Below are 24047 nucleotides of genomic sequence, written 5' to 3'. Positions count from 1 at the left end.
TAAGTAGTAGGAACAATTCCATTGGCTCCTTTTACTGTGATTATGCAAAAACTGTCCTCTGTGAAAATAACTGCATCAACAAAGAGAGAAAAACCCGTGGACTTCTCTTCATTCACACCAGGCTCCACCCAACGGACTTAATGAAGCAAGACAGCGAATGTTCCATTGTGAAGATTCTCATTTTCAGCGGGATTTTCTTTCTTTCTTTTCTTTCTTTTTTTCTTTTTTTGTCTTTTTGCCTTTTCTAGGGCTGCTTCCCCCGGCATATGGAGGTTCCCAGGCTAAGGGTCTAATCAGAGCTGTTGCTGCCGGCCTACCCCACAGCCACAGCAATGCCAGATCCAAGCCACTTCTGCGACCTACCCCTCAGCTCACGGCACTGCTGGATCCTTAACCCACTGAGCAAGGCCAGGGACCGAACCCGCAGCCTCATGGTTCCTAGTCGGATTCATTAACCACTGCGCCACAACGGGAACTCTGGGATTTTCTTGGTCATAAAAAAGGAGGAGAATGTACCCCCCAACACACACACACACACAGCCCTTAAGTTAAAAAAAGGACATGGTGCACCTGGATTCATGCTTCCCAGCCCACTCAGGTTCTCACTGGAATGCCCCTCTGGAATGGCAGCCCATTAGGGCTCCCCCTCCGTCACCAGGGTGCTGGGCATCTGGTCCTTCTCTCCTCCCTGTTACTGCCAAGACTTCCCTTCTCCCCAGAGCCCACCAGGGCTTTAGGCTATTCTTCAGACAGGGCAGAAGAGGGGAGGAGGATGGGGGGAGAACAGCTTTGGGGAAGGACCTAAGGGTTGGTGGTACCTGGAAGGCACTGAAAGGAACATCCCACCATAGAAATAGAAAATCAATACATGATGAATCCAAGGAGATATCGACAAAGTCCCCTGAAAGTGACAAGGCCAGGTGAAGGCTTGAGTGTTGTCACTGATACAATCAGAGGAAGAAGTCTCTCAGCAACCCCTATACGGGCAAGGGCACTCAGGGTGCCAGCCTTGCCCGCCTGAGCATCGCCAAGGTCAGGGTATGTCGCACTTTGTTCCCAATGCAAAGTACGGCTTACAAAAACCTGTGCTGTCCATCATTCTATTCTCCTCATTGAACAGGAGAGGAAACTGAATGTATTCATTTTCTACTGCAGCTGGAACAAATGAGCACCAACGCGGCAGCTTCAAACAACACACATTTATCATCTTATGGGTCTGCGGCTCCACAGGAGGATCTATTTCCTTGCTTTTTCCAGATTCTGGAGTCTCCCCACATTCCGCAGCTCGTGTCCTCTCCCTCTGTCTGCGAAGCCACAACTCCCTCACACTCTTACTGATTTTTTTTTTACTCCCCAAGAACTATTTTTCACCCCAGGAGGGAAATACAGCCCCCGTTGAGAAGGCACAATCTATACAAACAAGAATAATAATACTGAAGTCGAACCTACTGTTTGTCTTCCATCCAAATCTCTCCAAGAGTCCTTCCTCTGTGGCGGGGCAGCCACACACTTTGGATGGGACGGATTCAAGGCTCAAGAGCTGACCCCCGAAAAAGTGGTGCAGGGAAGGTACACACTGGGCACTCAATAAATGAGCATATTTATTATTATTGTATTATGACTCCTCCAGCAGGCCATGGAAATGTTAAGATCTGTCTACTGAATAAATGATCAGCTGAGAAACACATTTTAAATGCAATTTTTTAACATTCCCCATATACTTAAATTAATCCAATACTTAGGTAGAGCTATACATTTATTTTTTGCTCCTACTTAAAATAATGGATGTCCCTGATCTAATTCCGCCTTGGTTTTTATTACTTTTCTCGATAACAAAAGCCAGAAAAAAAAAAAAAATCAGATGTTGCTCCTAGCAGTTTAAATGGATAAAAATCAGTGTGACTGTCAAAATCCAGGTGGGTCTTGTCAGGTTGAGATGAAAACCAGAGTTACATTCGAAAAAGATGAATGTGGACACTAACAGGAAAAAGCGCCTGGCTAATCAAGTAAACAAATATGACATGCAAGTCCCAGATGGAGTATGTACAGCACTGTAATCAGGAAAGGGTCTTTTCACTGTTATTTTCCTGGCACTTTCTTGAAATAATGCAGGTCTTGCAATGAGGTGGTAGCAGTAGTACAATTTTAACCATTGTTTACAAAAGCTTAAAAATCTTAACATTTTCATTCACTGGCATTTAAAAATTTTTATTCATGTTTTTCATTACAGGGCCCATATAGACATTACTGCCCTTTTCAGAGAAGGGCAGCAATTCCTTAGACTAATAGGATGATCTGGACCACAGGGCTGCTGTAGCCTGAAATCATGGTGATGGAGCAACGTGTGATCTTGGTTTTCTACTGAACCTGTCTGGTCTGGAAACTCCACCTAGAAAATCTATTTAAATTCAGTGGTACAGAAGTAAAAGACATCTGGGAAATTAAGCTTCAATTTGTTTCCCAGGAGCTGGAGAGGTAGGCCTTTTGTTGACCCCAGGCTGAGATGCCCAAGGTTGCAACACCAAGCTTATCCAGAATCCTGGGTTTCTAGTGCAGAGCAAGACTTTCTCCTCCTTTATATCCTTAGGTCTCTTCTGCAGGTTCCCTAGCTGAAGTCATGGTCAAAACATGGCCATGACTACCAAGCCAGAGGCAGAGCTCACTGTCATCTCCCAAACCCAGGCTCTCCTTCTTCCGCTAATTTTTAGGGCAGCAACCGCAGCATAAGGAGGTTCCCAGGCTAGGGGTCGAATTGGAGCTACAGCTGCCAGCCTGTGCCACAGCCACAGCTATGTTAGATCCGAGCTGCATCTGCAACCTACACCACAGCTCACAGCAACACCTAATCCTTAACCCACTGAGGGAGGCTAGGGATCGAACCTGCATCCTCATGGATACTAGTTGGGTTTGTTACTGCTGAGCCACAGTGGGAACCCTATCCTTCTTCCTCTAGTAATAGAGCTTGGAAGTCCTCCTTCCAGCTCGAGGCCATAGTTTCCAGCCTCCCTTGCAGCTCAGCAGGTTTGTGTAGGTCAGTTCTGGCCAATGGAGTGTGAATAGAAAGGACACACAGCTTCTTGGCTATTCTCTGAAAAAGATGGGTTGCGTTTTCCACTTCCCTCTGCCTGCCTCTTGCTGGCTCAAGAGTATATGAGCTTGAAATGGAAGCTATAACAAGAGGATGGCAATGCAACTGCGTAATAAGACTGGTGGCCCCTGTTACCACGTGGAGCCTCCACGTCTGCCTGTACATGTAGAATGTTCAGAAGGGAGAAATCAACATTTAAGTTTTTAAGTCACTGTTTGGCATTTATCTCAGCAGCCAAGTAAGAACCTTAACTAATATTTAGTCCAAAAACTTCCTGCACTGACCTTCCTAACGTTTCCAGCATTCACATTTTTTGGATTAAGAGGGTTTCCAGATCCTAAAGACTTAGATATAAATGTCCTAATACCCCCAAAAGAAATCAGAATGAATAGGTAAAGAGCTGGTTCTGAATTAGACTTATGCTCTTAAAATTAAATACTGGGGAGGAACCCATAGAAGCACACAGAAACCATCATATAATCGTTTTATTTAGTTTCTACAACTAGAGCAGGATACAGAAAACTGGAGAGGCTACGGAGAAGTACCATGGATGAGTCAAGGTAAACAAAAGCAGGTGTGGGATCGAATTGACTTCTTCAGTAGCAAATCTAGTAGTCAAACGAATATCACTGGATCAGACAAAAGATGGTGATTAAACAGTCCCTTCCACTATGGAAAGGAAACCGCTTTAAACTGAAGCAAGAAAGACTTGATAGTTTTGAGAAAAGTGTTCTCTGAGCCTACAGCTGATCCTTTTAATTAGTTACTGAGGGCTGTTGTGAAATCTCTTACTCTGTAGATATCTAAAGGCTGGACAGCTTTTATGTTTTCTTTGTTGGTTTTTGTTGTTGTTGTTGTTGTTTTTTCCTTTTTCAGCACCCCTGCAGCATAAGGAAGTTCCCGAGCCAGGGATCAAATCCAAGTCACATCTGTGACCTATAGCCGCATCGCCAGATCCCTAACCCACTGCACTGCCAGGCAAGCCAGGGATCAAACAAGCGCCTCCACAGAGATAAGCCAGATGGCTCACCTGATGCACCACAATGGGAATTCCAAAACTGGACAGATTTGAATCTTGCAGAATGTTGTCTTAGAGTCCTGCCCTATGAGGGCAGGCAAGAAGGACTGAGGCTGGACTAGAGGACCTCAATAAGTTCCTGCAGCCAGGACCTATTGCGTCTCTCTCCAGAATGACACAAAGTCGTTTTCTGCTTATGAGCAATGAGACACAACAAGCTTTTGTTTCTCTTTGCTTTGTTCTCATGACCACATGCCTTGACCTATGTCTTCCCTTCTACAATGAGCCAGAGACTGAAAAATTTAATCGTAGGAACAGTTTGTGTATCAGGGAGGGCATGTGAGTGGTGGCGAATAGGCGAGGGGAGCTGGGAAAGGAGTTGTGCAAAGTGTCCAGAGCAGATTGACAGCCGCACCACTTTTTTCAAAGACACACACACACACACACACACACACACACATGCACACACACACACACGGCTCTGTTTTGTGTAATGAACCCTGGGCAGGGCCACAGAATGGCATTTCTCAGGCCTGCAATACACAATTCAAAAATCCGGTCAACAGGTTTTTATGTGTTTGCTTGTTCTTTTGGTAAAAGAGCTGACTGCTCCTTTTTTGAGGGAAAGACATCTGAAACAACAGAAAATCTTACCTATTATGAGGTGACAAAAGCTGAGGCCACAGAGGTGTATTTATGAGGAGGGAGCCTCATTACTGGGGGCCAGCGCTGAGCTGGCTCCACCTGCTACCCTCTTTCCTTCCCCCCAAGAAGGAGTGGTGGGGCTCACAGGCACTTTTGAAAGAATAAACCAAGCCCCACCCCTCACTCCCCTCTGGTCACAAGGGAAGCTTCCCCTGGGAAGAGGGAGGGAGGAATAAAGGGGGTTGTAATTGCCCACCCACTTAGCATGTGACTTGTCTGTTAACCCCAGGGGTGAAATATTAGCAAACCATGTAGGCCCTGATCTAAAGCCACCTTTTCCAGTGAGCTTTTATCAGAACTAAAGCTGACAATTTTTTTTTTTTTTTTTTTTTTGTCTCTTTTTAGGCCTGTACCCAAGGCATATGTAGGTTCCCAGGCTAAGGGTCGAATCAGAGCTGCAGCTGCTGGCCTACACCACAGCCACAGCAACATGGGATCCGAGCTGCATCTGCAACCTACACCACAGCTCACAACAATGCCAGATCCTTAACCCACCGAGCAAGGCCAGGGATTGAACCTGAGTCCTCATGGACACTAGTCAGATTTCCGCTGAACGACGATGGGAACTCCAAAACTGCCATTTTTGACCTCGCCTGATTTCTCTCTCTCAAGCTACCTGGCATACTCTCGGGGAGGAGTAAACAATTTCCGAATGAGAGAATGAATGGTCCTGGGTGGGCCAGTGTGCTGACCTCCTAAAACTCTAGTGAAATTGTTCTGAATTAGAGCCTTCATATATTTTTTTGATCATTCACTCCAGTAATAAAGTGGACCCCCAATATTTGTACATTACTTATCTGTACATATTACTTCATATCTTTACTTTATAAAATACTCTAAAACAAATTTTATTTTACTTTATAAAAAATACTCTAAAACAAATTTTTAGAGATATGAAAAAATGTAAATATAAGTTCTGATTGTTCCTCTTGCTCCCTGGAATTATACTGAGCCCTCTCCTCAGGACCCCTCTGGTCTAGACTTTAAGTACTTGGGATTTCAGAAGAGAAGGATGTGGAGGTCTAGAGCAGTGTAGACGGATGCAGGCAGTCCAGTGCTACCCTGTTTCATACAGCCTTGTACGCCTCACCACCCACTATAAGGTGACCCTCACTTTAATGGCAGGTGCTCAGTAAGCATGTGTTGCATTGAATTGGAAGGAGATGGTGTGTGGGTGTTCATCGAGCTAGAAGGAAAAGGGGGGGGTATTCCAAGTGAGACTTATCTTGGGATACCTTCTTCCAAGAACAGACATCCTGCAAATGGGATAGAGGCTAGCTTTCATCAGACCCTGAGTTGAGCACCGACTCCTTGTAGAGGAGCAGGAAATAAAATTGTTCATTGGATAAGAAAGAGAAGAGAGACGGTAACAGGTTACTGTGGGCCATGAACTCTAGGCAGAGATCATCTGGATCTAATGTGCTATAGAACAAAATAGGAAACCACTGAACAGTTTTGAACATCCCCATGATATCAGTGCGTCATGAACATTACACTGGAATGAGGAGGCACATGAGATGGAATAATATTTGGCTCTGGTTTGAGCAGTGCTGAAGAGTCTAGATTGAGAGAACACCAGTCTGACTAGAGGGACGAAGGTAATCATGGAGAAGAAAGTATGAAACTACAAGTCCATTGGAAGGCATCTGATCAAGCCTTGGGAACCAATGAGATAAGAGAAGAAACCAAATATACCTAGAGATCATCCCACCATTTGGAGAATGAGCACCCTTGATTGATTTCTTGACATTTTCCTCTATCCTGATTTGGTAGGTTAAGTAACCCCAGTGTGATTTGGTGTTTCTTTGCTCCTATTTATTTATTTATTTTGTCTTTTCTGGGGCTGCACCCACAGCATATGGAGGTTCCCAGGCTAGGGGTCGAATCAGAGCTGTAGCCGCCGGCCTACACCACAGCCACAGCAACGCAGGATCCAAGCTGCATCTGTGACCTGCACCACAACTCACGGCAATGCCAGATCCTTAACCCACTGAGCAAGGCCAGGGATCGAACCTGCAACCTCATGGTTCCTGGTTGGATTCGCTAACCAAGGAGCCACGACGGGAACTCTGACTTTGCTCCTATTTAAAAGTCTGGGGCTCACCCTACAACCTCATTAAAATTCTTGAACATGGAACATGAACTAAATCTTCATGAGTCCAAGGCACCAAGTTTGCTGGAAGATACAAGTTAGAAATGGCGTTCTGCCTCGAAAAGAAAGGAAACATCCTGTTTGTGTGTATGCCGTTGACACAACTGCTGTTTTCTGCACTCAAGTGAACAATCTAGTCAACCATGAGACTAATAAAAAGCCCAAGACTTAGAGTTGCTAAGGGGGAGGAAGAAGGAGTGGGAGTCATTTGTGATGGAACACGATGGAGGATAATGTAAGAAAAAAACATGTATATATATGAATGACTGGGTCACTTTGCTGTAGAGCAGAAATTGACAGAACACTGTAAATCAACTATAATTTTAAAAATATTTTTTTTTAAAAAAAGTCCATGACCTTTTCAGCCACATTTTTCCTCTATGTGAACTTCCCAGTATAGTGAACTATAAGGTTTAGCTCTGGGGTAATTTAGCCCATTGAATAGAAAAAAAAAAAAAAAAGGAGGATAGAGTAGTAGGTCAAAACAATGCTGGAAGAGAATGAAATCCAAGCATTTTCATCAAATGGCTATAATTCTGTGGGCAGGTTACATGATGCTCCTCCGTCTGTGCCGCTCAGTTTTTGCAACCTGTGTGCTGAACCCCTCAATGACTCATTCTTTAAATGCTCTCCTAAGATGGTAAGAAATGACCAAAAATTACATAAAGCTCACTTTCCAAAGAGAGTTTTGCAGAAAATACAGCTGCCATCTGGCCTTCTGGCTAACTCCACTTCTTTCCTTTTAGGCAGATATTATTTAATCCAGACCACACAGTTTGTTCGTCTAGTGGGTTCATGAAAATTTCAGAACATGTATCTGCATCAGGGATGTTTGGCAAGGGACAGAACATTAGCTGCTTGACATGAGGGCAGTTTCCTTGTCTCAGTGGTTAAGCAAGTCTCTCCCAGGCTCTCTGTGCTTGGGCGCCTTCAGCTCTGAAGCCGAGTCTATTATCCTTGTCACCTCTCAGAGATGATGTCTGCAGTGCACTCTGAGACAGGTACTGCTCCCGTCCATACACTGATGCTCTAAAATTAACTGCAAAGTCTTTAAAGCCCAGTGCTAGTTCACGGTTAACATGATGATGGCCCACGTGAATGTACACGGGTCTAAATCAAGCCACTGTACCTGTCATTTCATGCCAAGTAGGAATCACGTTTCCCTATTCTCATTACATAAAATACAACCTGTGCTTTAAAATGTGTCCAGGGTGTATTTAAGTATGGAAAAAGGAATTTGGTCTGGGTTGCCTTCTCAAGTACTGTTTCAACTTAAGAAAAGAGGTATTTAATTAAAAAAAAAAAATCACATCAGTTACATCCTTGCATTTTCCCCTTTCCAGGTTTTTCAAAAGGCAGAAACTGCTGGTCTCTGTGACTGTCTACCTGTCACCAAAGAAAGTGAGAGGGTGAGCCGAGAGTCAGAGCCTACAAACTCCTGCCCTGTTCAGATAGGGAAAATCTTTTCAAAACACACTGGGCTTTTTTTGTGGAACAGATACTGACACACAGACTTTGAAAAACTTACAGTTTCCAAAGGAGACAGGCTAGGGGTGGGGGGATGCAAGGGGGGTTTGGGATGGAAATGCTATACAGTTTGGTTGTGATGATCGCTGTACAACTATAAATGTAATAAAATTCATCGAATAATTAAATAAATAAATACATAGAAACAAAATAAAGTGGAGCCATCAAGATTAGCAAAATCTTTTAAACTAGTGTTTAATCATGATCACAACTTTTTTAAGGTTTAATTTTAGGTTTTATAATGTAAATAGTGTGACAACTTAGCAGTGCCTAGATATAATAAATAAATAATTAAAAAGAAGAAACAAACACTCTGGGCTTGGCTTCATCTTGCAATGGTCTCACTTAAGCGGCGATGCTGGATTACAGCAGAGCCCAAAGCGTAATTCCGTAGATACTGCCAAATGAACTGGCCATCAGAAATAGCAGCAACCCATCCCAGTGAGGCAGACTGGAGGGGTCAACATGTGTCCCCAAAACCTGGCCACCCAATCAAAGGGAAGGGAGCAAACTTTCAAGGTCCGTGAAGAATGCTGAAGAATGATACACTACGGTTTGCAAGAAAATATCCAGGGAGAACTTTATCCAATTCTAATCAGGAACAAGTTTCTAGCAAATAATAATTTCATGATCCTTATGGTTTTATTAGATATTTCCCAAGTTTGTTTTCAGATTTTCATTTCCTATTAAATCTACTGGATAAGTTTATCATTCATTTGCATAATTCCATTTCCTTCGCCATGTCTTATTTGGAGCATGACATCATGAAGTCAGAGAATGGAAACTGTTTCTATACTTTGGAGGAAAATAGCAATGTTTGTGATAAACCCATTTTTTTTTTCCCTCCTTCAAAGCCAAACACTTACAATTCTTAACACATGTTTTTTCTTGGAACCATTTTTACTTCTGGCTTTATGTAAAATGTGAGAAGTTTCTATCTCAGAAAATGGCATGAGTTCATCTCTTATGAGGTTCCCATTGTATGTTTGCTGCCAGTGAGACAATCTGTTTAGAGCCACCATGATTATTCCTATAAATCAGACCTCTATAGTCAACTTTTATGCGTGGTTTATCATTTTCAGTCTCAGAATTATGTTACTTAGGCCTTGACCAGAAAGATTACCACATGCAAATACCTAATGAACCTCCTTGTCTGGTATGGAATTCAAATATACTTTGTAGCTACAGATATTACCTATTTACTAAGAGTGGACTGACTCTAAGTAATTCAAAACCACAGACGTAAACATACCGTCAGTGTTGGAATCAGGCCTGTAAAGTGAAGTATAATTCATGAATTTTATTAATTATTGAATCAACCATTACCCAGATATTTCTCAGTCAAGCTGTAAAATCTTAACACTCAGGCTTTTAAGTTTGTTTTATAGGCGCACACGGTACTCTCAAGCTCTAAAGCTTATCATCTAATTTTCACTTCCCAGGTATAAGGATCTTATAAAATAGCAGAATATCGAGGTCAAGAGATGGTTTGAGGTTCTGTGAATTGTTTGCTAATCACCTGCCAATGTGTTTGCTTCACTATTTAGAAAGGCGGAGATGGAGTTCCCTTTGAGCCTTGGCAGGTTAAGAAGCCGGCCAGCATCCATGAGGATGCAGGTTCGCTCAGTGGGTTAAGGATTCTGCATTGCTGTGAGCTGTGGTGTAAGTCACAGAAGCAGTTCTGATCTGGCTTTGCTGTGGCTGTGGCACAGGCCGGCAGCTGCTGCTTTGATACAACCCCCAGCCCGGGAACTTCCACATGCTGCGGGTATGGTCCTAAAAAGCAAAAAGGCGAAATTCATTAATTAATTAAAAGGCGGAGACGTGAACATGCCTGTGTACATACAAAAACACAGACGTGTAAAAATACACACACACTGGGCTGTGGAAGGCGAGGAGAATTCAATTCTGAATTTAAATTTGCAGTTTCTAGTCCTGCTTCTTCCAACACCTCAAACATTTCAAGCTCTCGAGTTCCACTTTCACCATTTGCAAAGCAGCTGTGAAGAACAGATGCATGTGGGGAAACCTTTTGTAAACAGTGAGATATACAGCACCAAGCACACTCAGTGTGTGTGTGTGTGTGTGTGTGTGTGTGGTCACTGTAGCTTGACCCAGTTCACAGAAACATACAAATGAAAGAAGGCTGTTTTCTTCATTTCTCTCCCAGACATCCAGATCTTAAAAAAAAAAAAAAAAGGATCATCTTAGGTCCAAATGCATAAAAGTCGATGGAGCTTAAAAGATTCCCACCACATTAGAGAGAAAATCTTGAGGTGTCCACCTGGTCCTGCCCAGGAGCTGTCTCTGGGGTCAGGCCCGACTGTGTCCCTCATGCTCAGCCTCTTCTTCCACCTTAGAAACCACAGTTTTTCCAGAAGGGCCAAGTTTTTCCACCAGCCGTTTCCATGGCAGTGCTGAAATGGCTCTGGCATGGAGGGGCCGAGAGGGAGGGGGGCTGAAGGGCAAAGAGGAGAAATGAAAGGGATCCTGAAAAGGGAGAGGGGGAGGAGGGGCAGCCTTTCGTGTCTATTGGAAACTTGTTTGTCAAGTTCTTGTAAGCCAGGGATTGCACGTATAGCCAACCGTCTTCAACTACAGTTTTTTAAAAAGTCATTCACGGTTGACATTTCCTAAATGTCATGTTTAGCTGCGAAACACAACCCTGGCAAGACGTCAAAGGTACTGCCTTTGTTGCTAAAATCTGGTTTGTTCCGTCACAGCAAATAGCTAACAAACTCTTGATTGTTTTCTCTTAAACTGAAAAGCATCTTCTCGTGAATCCCAGACAGGGCTTTAGATACATTATGGATAGTCGAAAGCTACTTATGTTTTCTACAAACTAGGTGGGAAGAAAGGACTTTAACAAGAATCCTTGGCAGGAGTTCCCATTGTGGCTCAGCAACGAACCCGACCAGGATCCATGAGGACGCAGGTTCGATCCCTGGCCTTGCTCAGGGAGTTAAGGATCCGGCCTTGCCTTGAGCTCTGGTGCAAGTCACAGGTGCGGCTCGGATCCCATGTTGCTGTGGCTGTGGTGTAGGCCAGGGCTACAGCTCTGATTGGACCCCTAGCCTGGGAACCCCCATATGCCACACATGTGGCCCTAAAAAAACCCCAAAAAGCCAGAAAAAAAAAAAAAAAAAGAATCCTTGGCAGTCAGTCACCTCCCACGTTGGTGAGGAGCTCAGAGGCACAGTGAGAGGCCACATGCCACTCTACTGGGGCTGCATCCACCAGGGTCCTGAGGTAAAGCTAAAGTCACCTCACTACACAAAACTGACATCCATTTCTACCAAGAATGAAGACCCTTCACTAAAATGCACGGTCTTGGCCATAGCATCTTTTACTCTTTGGGCTAAAAGAGGGTCTGAGCTGATGATTCACAGTGTTAAAATTATGGACATAGGCAAACACTTACTCACGGAGAGCTAAGCTTAGGTCTGCTCCAACACGCCTTCCTGCAGCGACTCCTCTCAAAAACAAACCCCCTTGGCAAATGTTTAACTTCATTAAGCTTGAATGACACTAAGAGGGTACATTTCCAAAGGACTCAGCCATGCAAAATGTGGCTTGGGCGTCTTTACCCAAGGCCCACTTTGATATTTGTGGAATGTTCTCTTCTCACTGAAGACAAGACCAGAGCGTGGCCAAGAAACTGTAAAAGCTGTCGTTTCCCACAATAGTGTGGCTTATTTCTGTTTTAGACTCTAGTGCGGCTCTTGTAAAAGTCACTGCTTCCATAAGAGTTGATTATGTGTTTATTTCTCAAGAACAATGTGACTTGAGTGGCAAACACCTTCGGAATTATGTTTTTAGGAATAAGCTAAACGAAGTCGGATTTCTTTGTGAAAGCGGGGATGTGGCAAAGGCGAAGCGTGGTGAGGTTTAAAGTCTGAAAATGTGGGTTCTGGCAGCTTTTGGGGGTGGGGGGTAGTGAGGGGTTCTCAGAAGAGGGTGAGAAGATCCAGGGACCACAGCCTTTTGCTCTGCTTTTCAGCTTCAGGGGCAGGGACTTCTTTTGAAAAATGAGAGAGGTTTATTTTCCTAACAGGCAGTGAGGAATCGCTAGGCAGATGTGTGTGGGCTGGTTCTGGCCCTTGATTAGCAGACAGGAACGATGCTGCCTTTACGTTTCACCAAATATATCCATCCAAACACATATGAGGAACCTCCATTTGAGCTGGACAATCAAGATCCTAAATTTTAATGAGGGGATGGTGCTGGTTTAGCAACATTTACATGGGGCCAAACTTCCATTAGCAGGACTTGTGCTAGGATGTGGTTAGCAAATTACATTGACTTCTTCTGCCTCCCTGCTTCTCCGGGTTGAAAAGTCTGAAATCACGGTTATTTTGAAAATCTATCTGCGTCTTGATCAAGGAGCTTGTTGATAGGGGCCAGATGTAATCCTTACAGTAAAATGAAGACTAGGACAAAACAGTCCTGTTCCTCTGTTCCTCTGAGCAAGAATGCCCCAAGCCTATTAAAGACTGCCCCTGTCCCCTCCGACCAGTAGATGCGCTTGTCAATGGGACAGTTAAAATCGGAATGTGGCTTTGAGCACTCACGAAAAAGCTCCCTGTGCGGCTCTGTTTGTGTGGCAATGTGGGTGTTCCCCGACCCCCGCCTTTCCCGTGTTTTTTTTTTTTTTTTTTTTCCTCCCAGAATAGGGGGTTTTGTGCTGTTAATCCCCTTGGAATGTAGCTCTTATCAGCACCTAGATGAATTCATTATCCTTTTGCCCTCAGTGCCCCCCAGGCCCAGGAGACTCAGGAACAAGAGAGCGATTGTCTTGGGAGCTGCCCCCTGAATTCAGGTGTGCTGGCACCCGATTTTTCCTATAATCAAAAGGGAAGGGGAGAAATTAATCATGCTTCCCTATCCAAGGGAGTGGAAGGAAAAGAGTCTTCAGGAACAGAGGCTGAGGCCCCCTGCCATTAAATCCAGCTATTCTAAAGCTAAAGGTTGGGGAAAAAAAAAAAAAAAAAAAAAGGCAGCAGGTTCACAAGAGTGTTCTGTAGCTGTGTCTGCACAAGGCCAGAGAAGTGATCAATATAGTGGGGAAAAAACTAGTTAAACCAGTTATCTGGGATGAAGTTTCTTCTTATTTTTTTTAACTTCTGCTGAATATGTAGTGGCATCAAACCCAAAACGTTTTGTATTTTACATAGAGTTTACGAAGCGCTATACTCTTAAGTGTATGCCCTTCTCTATCATCTGTATGTTTTTCATCTTTAGTATTCATTTTCAATTTTTTATATTATAGTTGATTAAAGTGTTGTGCCAATTTCTGCTGGACAGCAAAGTAACCCAGGCACACACATATACACATTCTTTTTCTCATACTCTCTTCCATGATGTTCTATTCCAAGAGACTGGATATAGTTCCCACTGTTGTACACTAGGACCACATTGCTTATCCGTTCTAAATAGTGTGCATCTACCAACCCCACACTGCCATCCATCCCAATCCCTCCCCCTTAGCAACCACAAGTCTGTTCTCTATGTCTGTAACTATCATCTTTAAATCATCCGTTTTGCTCACATAAGAAAACAAACTCGGAATACAAATGCAGTGCACACCTCTTTGGGTTGAAAACCATGAGGTGTTGTCATGTCATCTAGGAAAGCAGGAGGTGGGGATATAGGACGGCATTGGTCTCTGGTTCCTCCTTTTTCAAGCATCTAAAACATGAAAGTGAGATGTACACTGCAATCGGAAATGACTCCAACCAGAAAGGTGACCAAATCGACTGAAGAAGAGATACTAACATCCTCAGAATCCATTAACAGGCAACAGAAAGCAAAACCATTAATTGAACAATACTGAACCGGATTCCCCCCTCCTTAAAAAACCACTTCACGGGGCAGGGATTTATAACCAAACCCTTTAGCTATTTCTAGAATCCAATACTCCCCAAATGAAATCCACAGGACCACCTTACGCTAAGATCTACATTCTTGTTAGCTATGTTTTCACGTGGCTGGACTGTAGGTGTACCAAAATAAAACTCAGTTTATAATCCCTCCCTCGAGGGGGGAATTTTTGAATACAAAAATTTTCATGCCTCATCCTTCAGTTTAAGGCTATGTAAATCAGTCATCAATTCCGCACACAAAATTAGTGAATCCCTTTGCTAACAACTGCACATGTCAGAACACCAGGAATAACGGAGTACTAAGAAAAAGACATCAGGTGTTGGATAAAAGTTACTGACAAGCTAATATATTTATTTTTTAATGGATAATTTGGGTCTTCGAAACACGTATATTCATTTAATTTTTTTTCTCAGGACTCTTTCTCAGTGAAGCGTCTTGCCTTCACTGTTTTTATTGCAGACACGTTGCTGTAGTCACAAAATCCTCTACTGTGCATTGAGTTTATTCACTTCACAAACACTTCTTCCCCAGCATCCCCGGTAGGTATGTACACAGTCGGAGGAATGCTTTCTAATGCAGGTTGGAGCATCTAAAAACACAAGCAGGGAGAGATGCATGCGCTTCCTCCCAGCAAGTGCTCAGCTACGGGAGAAATATACAAACACGCCTCCCCCTCAGCGCCTCCATTGATTTCCAGCCATTGATTTCATAGTGGCGCATTTCATTTTCAAAACATTTTCATAAACGTGACTGTGAACCATGCTGGGAGGTTAATTTTTGGTGATAACACAAAACCTGATAAGATTTGTTTTTCCGGAAGGTTCTCGGCAGTGAAGGAACATATGGTGTGCTCATTGCTGAGCATAACTTCTCTCACCCGAGAATTGAGATTTCCTTAACCCATTCTCTGTATGGCTCAAGGCCAAGGTCCTCAGCACTCCAAAAAATAAAAAATAAAAATAAAAATAAAAATAAAAATAACTGCACTCAGCCCTGGTCAGTCACTATCCACTGGGCTTTAGGTCCACACTGGAACCTCACATTAAGAAAGAAGGAAAGAAACAAGGCATAAGCCCCACAGGACAGCAAGTGATGAAGGAGACAAAAATGGCTGAGACATGACACAAGGATTCTGAAAGAAGGAAACGGAGGACCGGACCTGCCTCGGTAGATGCAACGGAGAAGACAAAGGAGAAGCTGGCTGGTTGGGCCCCGAAGAACCCCCGGAGTCTCGGAAGGGGGACAGATCCACTCCACTCAGAGCAGCCTGGCAACCATCCCTCTCCTGCCCTGTGGGACACGGAGGTTTGTTCTCTGGAAAAGCTGAACCCAAGAGGCTGGAAACCCCGCATTACGGAGGCCCGTGTGAGGCGCCAGGCTGAAAACCAGGAGCTGAGAAGGAAGTCTGGGCAGTCACGTCCCTGTGAAGCCTCCAGGCCTGCTCCCAACAGCTGAGGGGGAGGGGAGGGGGGCTTCTCTCAGACCCCCAGGCAGCAGGTAAGGGTTCCACTTGAGCAGAATTAAGTGGCCACAATAGGAAGACTTATAGATGTTGACATTCAGGGAGCAGGGGAAGGTGGCTTCTAACAAACTGAACTTGCTGAAAGGTCTTGACTGCCCATCCTTCAGTGGTTGAAAGAGACTGGCAATTAACAAAAGACCAAAAGGAGAGGTTCCGAGGATACCCAGGGGTGTCTGGGACTGTGGTCACCATTTCCGTGACCGGGGCCTCAGGAGCCTTGGGTTGAAGGCCCTGCCTATGCCACTGATTCTCGGATGCTCCTTCCAGGCTGCTGTTCCTTCACTGTAAAATGAAGGGTTACGGTCCTAGGGTCAGGTTGTTCTGAGATGCCTGCTCTTCCCAGCTGGTCCAAAATGACAGACAGACAGAGTCTCAGGGGTCTTTGACATGGTGCCACCTGCAACCTGAGGCCTCATGACGTCCCGGGGTTCTTGCTGCTGCCACAGCTGGTGGCTGCCATGCCTGGATGTGATGCAATGACACCATCCTTTCAAGAAGGCTGTTTTCAAAGAACTTCAAAAGTACAGGGCAGGACTCTAAGGCATTTACAATATGCCTATATCAACTCTCCATTTTTCCATATAACAGAATAAAAGCATTGTCAGATGGAGGCAACCCAAGCTCAATTGTCATACTGTGACACTTTTTTTTTTTTTTAATGAAACTCAGGGACTTCCCATCCCTGGCCCATCTCAGTGGGTTAAGGATCTATCTGGCATGGCCGTGAGCTGTGGTGTAGATGGCAGACGAGGCTTGGATTCCAAGCTGTGGCTCTGGTTGCTGTGGCTGTGATGTAGGCTGGCGACTACAGCTCTGATTGAACCCCTAGCCTGGGAAACTCCATATGCTGTGGGTGTGGCCCTAAAAAGACAAAAAAGAAAACAAAAAAAAAGAAACTCAGGAGAAAAGAAAAGAGTGATAAGCTCAACACTCCTCCCTCTTCAAGGGGCAACTCTGATGACAGAATAATCGTTAACATTTACGGAACACCTAGGGTAGGTCTGAGGCACTGGGCTGGAAGCTCTGCATGCCTTTTCTCATGCGATTCTCATACAACCCTGTTTTACAAAAGAGGAAATCGAGACTCCAAGAACTTAAACCATCTACTGGGACACTCGGAAGGGCCAGTGTCAAGCCTAGGTCTTTAACCTGCAGAACCACCCCGCCCCCTTCTTACTGAGAGCCAGTGCCGCAGTCACTGCAAGAGAGCTTTCTGCAGTCCACTCTCCAGGGATGTTTTTCTTGTGGCTTCAAAGGATTGACATGATCACCCTTCTGCTGCAAAGCAAGGCGGCATTCTGAAAAAATCAATACTGGCTTCTGCGAGAAGCAGCCTTGCCCAAAGCTAATTGCAAGCCATGTGAACATTTTCAGAACCGTGGCCGTAATCATCTGCCTTGTGGCATACCGTGTCCCAACATGCAACTGCAGTAAATCACTCCCAAATCACATCTGCATGTTCACGCATACAAAACAGCAGAGCACAACATTTTTTGTCATTGCCCAGTAACTCCTCCACCTAAACTCAGAGCACTGGTATTATGGTTACATAATAGGCAGCTTGCTGACATTACGATTTTAAAGTACCACTTTTTCAGGGTTTATCCCAAGTCATTTTAGATTTCATTTAGCTCTAACTTGTTATACAAGTTTATATTTGGAGACAACATCCTCTGTTGCATCAACTAGCTGTGTTGGAAAATACAGTTTGCTTGGGGTCTAAAAAGATTTTTTGGCAAACTTTGATGCTACCCTTTTAGAAGGCCATAAATAGGGTGGTAATGAGAAGGAGAAGTTATACAACTTAGGGTAAGACATTAATCTGGAAAGCTGAAAGATATATATTTTGATATTTAATCTGGATTTATGGTATGGCCCTGAGACTTTAATTTCATTTACTATAAATGAAGCCAAAGACCAAGTCATTATTCAGCATAGTTCTGCAATACAAATGATCATCCACCTCATTAGTGAAGACTATAATAAGAAGAAACTGGCAAATTTGGTAGGGTAGATATTTGTGGATTGGTCACCATCCAGTGTCTACTCAATCCCTCTCTTTCTGGCCACGAAAGCTCTATTTTGCTACCTCCAGAAAGGATGTGGGTGGGTATATGACCCAGGATACACCCATTAGCATAGCATTCCATATGGCTCAGTTATGGGTTTGACACAGCCCTGAGGGGGCAAGAAGACCAAAGAGAAGCCAATCCAGGGATCTGTCTGAGCTATTGGGAAACTGGACTTCCTCTCTGCTAGGCTTGCATGGAAGAGGATGATGGCACTAAAGCTGCCTCAGTCATTGTGTGAACATGTGGAGCTCAGAAAAGAGGTTACATAGAAAAACAGAGAGGAAGCAGGGTCAAGAAATAAGAGCATAGTCAACTCCCACCAAGGAGGTTTCCTGAACGGCCCATCTAATGATTTCCCCATTGGCTAACATTACGAAGGCTGGGAAATGCAGTCTTTGGCTAGGCACATTGCCTCCCTCCTTGAATAAAACCAGGTGTGCTACTAAGGATGAAGAAAAGGATGGGTATTGGATAGTCTCTTCTGGAGACTGTTTTGGTTGGGTTTTCTGCGTTAACTACAGAAAACAGATATTCTATCCATGTTCTACAAATTAGAGATCAAGCAAAAACACACAAGTATTTGACTTGTAAACTCTTTTGTTGGGGTAATCTGATTCTTTTTTATAGCAGATTCATCTGAAGTCATTACTCAGTTTTAAAATATGGCATCTAGGAGTTCACGTCATGGCTCAGCAGAAGTGATCTGAGGACACAGTATCCCTGAGGACACAGATTCCATCCCTGGCCTCACTCAGTAGGTTAAGGATCTGATGTTGCTGTGAGCTGTGTTGTAGGTTGCAAATGTGGTTTGATCCCACATTGCTGTGGCTGTTGTGTAGGTCGGGGCTACAGCTCAGATTCGGATTTGACCCCTAGCCTGGGAACCTCCATACGCTGTGGTATGGCCCTAAAAATACCAAAAAAAAAAAAAAAAAAAAAAAAAAGTGGTATCTACGATTAAAAATGCAGGATCAGCAAGCATGTGCAGCAGTCCAATCTTGCATATTCAGTATAGATACTGAAAAAAAAAGTGTTGCTAAAAATGTTAAATATTCTAATTTCTTCTTAAATTATAGGAATAAATTGTACTCCATATTTATGAGTCTACTGTCTCAAGGCAGGACATTTTCTGTCTTAAATTATGCCTTAGGCTTGTACAGGTTAGGTTAGAAATGATAACAAATAAAGGAATCTTTGAATTGACATTTAGTTCTTGGGATAGTTTTTAAAAACCAGAGAATAATGGACGCAGCTGATATTAAGAATTTTTTTCTCTAGTCACAAAGACATAGCCCACAGGAGAGGGTACAGAGCATGCCAAAATGAGATTGTTAAATTATCTATGGCATAAGAAAAGGAAGATAAACAAGAAAACAGGGTTTACTGCATCAAGAGAGGTAAGATGCTGTGAAGTCACAGGGCTGGATTGTTAACAGACACTCTGCCTTTGGTCTAGAGCCATGTAGGCAACAATAAATGGCCTTCGTAGATCATACTCATGTAATTTCAGAGCTGGAAGGAAGCTTGAAAAACTTGAATTCAACCCCCTTACTTTACAGAGAAGAAAAACTTGGAGTTCCTGTCGTGGCTCAGTGGTTAACGAATCCAACTAGGAACCATGAGGCTTTGGGTTCGATCCCTGGCCTTGCTCAGTGGGTTAAGGATCCGGCGTTGCCATGAGCTGTGGTGTAGGTTGCAGACGTGGCTTGGATCCCGTGTTGCTGTGGCTCTGGTGTAGGCCGGTGGCTACAGCTCTGATTGGGCCCCTAGCCTGGGAACCTCCATATGCCATGGGAGCGGCCCAAGAAAATGGCAAAAAGACAAAAAAAGAAAGAAAGAAAGAAAGAAAGAAAAAGAAAAAGAAAAACTTGGACCTAAAATGCCTCTAGGGTTCTACAAGGCAGAGCCAGGATCAAAATACAGATTTCTTTCCTAACTCGTGGCCCAATAGTCTTTCCATTAATTTCCATTCAGAAGTTACAGAATTAGGAAGTCAGCCTGCCAGATGTGTTCTGTAATTTACCTCTATGGTGACTGTGACTTTGTCCTGAAATTGTATTTTTATGGGTAGAAGACACTGATTGTAATAGCAAGACATCTGCCAAGAGTGATTAATGAGGAAAAACATATGATATCTCGCCTCACTGAACTAAACCCAGCCCAGGGTCTATAGAAAGACAGAGGCTTGCCTGATACCAAAGGAAGGGGCTGAGAAGCTGTCAGGGTCAACAGCTGGCAGGTCTTTTACTTTCTAATGGACATAAATTCTCTGTCATTGTCTCCTTCAACCACTTCTCACCTACTGCTGAAGTTCCTCTGAAACACTGAGCAGTTCCCAGCTATGTGACCCTCACCATAAGCTCTCCCCAAACATTCAAAACTAGGGTGGGAGTTCCCTGGTGGCTCAGTGAGTTAAGGATACAGCATTGTCAGAAACGCTGGTGTGGGTCTGATCCTGGCCAGGGAACTTCTGCGTGCTGTGGGCGTGGCCAAAAAACCCACAAAGCAACAACAAAAGCTAGGGTAACCAACAAGTGATGGGAAAACTACATGATTTGAAGGTCTCTTTCCAAAGCATCAGAAAACAGAATTGAGGAACATGTTCCAGAATGGGTTGGTTTGAATGTAGCACAGATAATAAGGTGAATCTTTCTTAATACACTTTCATTATATGGCAGCTTGTAAACACAAAAAATGCAGGAAGTCCCTCCGCTTAACAGTTTCTCTAAGTAAACTGAAAAGGTGTAGACCTGGATGTGGGTGTAGGAAGAAACCCCAGAGATGGTCTAATAATTTGGGTTTCTTCATTTTGCAGAGATTAGGAAGAAAGCTAATAATCTCTGCTAAATCAGGTGCAGGAAAAGGCAGTTGCTCTTTTCAAATCATGACATACCTACTCAGCTGAAATATGTTTACAAATATATTCCACTGAAAGCTATAACCCGTATTTTGTGTGTGTGTGTGTGTGTGTGTGTGTGTGTGTGTGTGTGTGTGTGTCTTTTTAGGACCACACCACGGTATATGGAGGTTTCCAGGCTAGGGGTCTAATCAGAGCTGTAGCTGCTGGCCTAAACCACAGCCACAGCAATGTGGGATCCAAGCCGAGTCTGCGACCTATACCACAGCTCATCGAAACACCAGATACTTAACCCACTAAGTGAGGCCAGGGATCAAACCTGTGTCCTCATGGATGCTAGTCAGATTCATTTCCAATGAGCCATGACAGGAACTCCCATAATCCATCATTTTCATATGGTTTGGCTCATTTTTTTTTTTTTTCCTTTTTAGGGCTGAGTTGAGTCATATGGAAGTTCCCATGTGAGGGGTTGAATCGGAGCTGCAGCTACAGGCCTATGCCATAGCCATAGCAACACCAGATTAGAGCCACATCTGCAATCTACACCACAGTTTGCAGCAACACTGGATCCTTAACCCACTGGGCAAAACCAGGAATTGAACCTGCATCCTCACAGAGATGACATCAAGTCTTTAACCTGCTGAGCCACAACAGGAACTCATTGGCTCATATATTTTTCTTTTTCAATTAAAAATAAACTTTGTCAGATCTTTTTTATTAAAAAGGCAGACTATGTTTGTTTAGAGTAAGAAATTAAAAACACCAATAAAAAAGAACATTTGAGTCTCTAGTTCCATCCATGTTGCCGCAAATGGCATTATTTTGTTCTTTTTTATGGCTGAGTAATATTCCATTGTGTATATATACCACATCTTTCTAATCCAATCATCTGTCGATGGACATCTGGGTTGTTTCCATGCCTTGGCTATTGTGAATAGTGCTGCAATGAACATGTGAGTGCATGTGACTTAAGGAACATTTTGTCCGGTATTGCTGGATCATGTGGTAGTTCTACGTATAGATTTCTAAGGTATCTCCATACTGTTCTCCATAGTGGTTGTACCAGCTTATGTTCCCACCAACAGTCCAGGAGGGTTCCCTTTTCTGCACACCCCCTCCAGCTGGTATCTAATATACAGCACAAATGAACTTTTCCACAGAAAAGAAAATCATGGACTTGGAGAATAGACTTGTGGTTGCCTGGGATGGGGGGAAGGGAGTGGGATGGATCAGGAGCTTGGGATTAACAGATGCAAACTATTCCTTTTGGAATGGATTAACAATGAGATCCTGCTGTGTAGCACTGAGAACTATGCCTAGATACTTACAACGGAGCATGACAATGGGATGTGTAACTGGGTCTCCATGCTGTACAGTGGGAAAAAAAACTGTTGGGGGAAATAATAATAAAAAAAGAACATCTGAAATATTTGAAATGCTCATGGATCTTACCACGAGAGAAACACTTTAAAAACCCTTACATATATTTCCGCATCATTTTCCAAGAATATACCAATATATTAGCAAAAATATGATCATACTGTACATATTTTTTTTTCTGTTCTGTTTTGTTTTGGTCATGCCTGTAGCATGTAAAAGTTCTTGGGACAGTAATCAAACCTGAACCTGCACAATGGCAGTGACACAAGCCACTGCAGTGACAATGCTGGATCTTTAACCTGCTGTGCCACAAGAGAATTCTGTGTTTTTTTAATAATAAGATTTGATCACTTAACAATATATGATGAACATCTTTTCATTATCAATATTTATCTATACCATCTATTGAAGCTGAATAGTATTTTATGAGTGTAATATATTTAACTAATCTTTAACTTTGTACAGGTAAGCAATTTCTTTCCCACTTATCGTATTATAAACTATGATGTGGTTCACATCTTTGTGGCCAAAACCTTTGCACATGTCCTTAATTATTTCCTTAGCATAAATTCCTAGAAATAAAATTTCTGTGACAAAAGAGTGAACACATTTTAAAAGACTAAAAAAATATGTATCAATTATCTCTACAAAGGGGGTCAATAGTTTCATTTACTTGAAACTATTGAGTCTCAGGTATACCAAGTGCTCTGATCCAGTTCAACACCTCAAGAAGAGAAACCTACAGGCACACTTGGGCTGCTCAAGTGTAACAGATGTGCCATTACCAATAATTCTGATGAGTCTTAACTGCAGGCACCTTAATCGACTAGTTTTTTTTTTTACTAGAAGCCCTCTATTTATATACCTCCAGGCATGACTGACTTATACATTTCATTTTGACTCTTTCTTTGAAACTTGATGCCTTTCCCCCCTTCTCCTGTTAAATAGTCTTTTTATGCACTCACTAGGATTCTTAGAGATTCTAGATGTTTAGTCCCTGGCGACACTTTCGTAGTGTGCTGGTTACATGCATTAGCTAGAAAATTTCTCATCTAAGGTAGGGTCCCAATTAAATGCCAGAATCAGTCTGCAATTTGACATTTTAATGAAATGATAAAAACGACACCTGAAGTGCAGGCAAAAGCAAGACATAAGTACCTGCAAGACATAAGAGAGGAGGTAGAATCTGTTGCCAGACCACACATTTTTCTTCAGATTTTTTCATTTATTCATTTTTATTCCATGATTCCAAAAAAGGACTTTAAGCAGCTCTTCTTTTCAAACGTGTCTTCTAAATTGGACATTTTCACATCACTGAGGCTGCCAACTTCTTTCCTAACATAAGGATATTCTTCTATCCTGACTGCTTGCTATATTTGAAAAGCGAATAGCAAGGATATTGTTCTTATCCAGAAATGAGGAAAAAAAATAACTCACTATGACCATGAATCCTGCTTGGAAGACCCTCCAAACACTGAGCCCTAGGTATGCAATCCCAGGCTCCTAAGAAAACCAGGAAGAACCCCATTTCTAGGATGCACGAGATGCAAGAATCACAAAAGTCAGGCCTTTAGGGTACGCACTTCCAACAAGGGGCTGTAAGACCTCACCTCCGACTTCTGACTTGTGAGAAGATTGTGAGACCCCAAAATACACATGAGGGTCTGAGAGCAAGGAGAACAGGTCTGGCATCAGTGGGAGGAGGTTCCCTGGACCAGCCACAGGAAACATTCATCTCCTGCTTGGCTTGTCTTGGAGTCTCCTATTTCTGTTACTTCTGAGGTCCTTCCACTCTTCAGCACCACCCGTCAGACCTCTTGGGGCCTGGCTCTGGTCTCCTATC

At 43.3% G+C, this 24047-nt stretch overlaps 1 protein-coding gene and 1 long non-coding RNA gene across 12 annotated transcripts in view; one reads left to right on the top strand and one right to left on the bottom strand.

Annotated features, from left to right (window-relative positions):
* Positions 1-24047, bottom strand: part of SPATS2L (spermatogenesis associated serine rich 2 like) — a 181059-nt gene that overhangs the window by 121756 nt on the left and 35256 nt on the right. For 3 of the 11 annotated variants that reach the window (XM_084998081.1, XM_084998085.1, XM_084998080.1), the window contains exon 3: positions 17073-17173. The gene's annotated coding sequence lies outside the window, so the exon portion shown is untranslated. 11 annotated transcript variants of the gene reach the window in all.
* LOC146396078 (uncharacterized) overlaps positions 1-24047 on the top strand; it is a 1511729-nt gene that overhangs the window by 1483069 nt on the left and 4613 nt on the right. The window lies entirely within an intron of this gene.

The sequence above is a fragment of the Sus scrofa genome, chromosome 15 (assembly GCF_054392235.1).
Source record: "Sus scrofa isolate SSC_HxYL_T2T_F1_AM1 chromosome 15, Sscrofa_HxYL_maternal_Yorkshire_Landrace_v2.0, whole genome shotgun sequence".
In the NCBI taxonomy this organism is placed as follows: Eukaryota; Metazoa; Chordata; class Mammalia; order Artiodactyla; family Suidae; genus Sus; species Sus scrofa.
The sequence above is the reverse complement of the archived record's forward strand: the minus strand, read 5'-3'. Positions and strand labels throughout refer to the sequence as shown.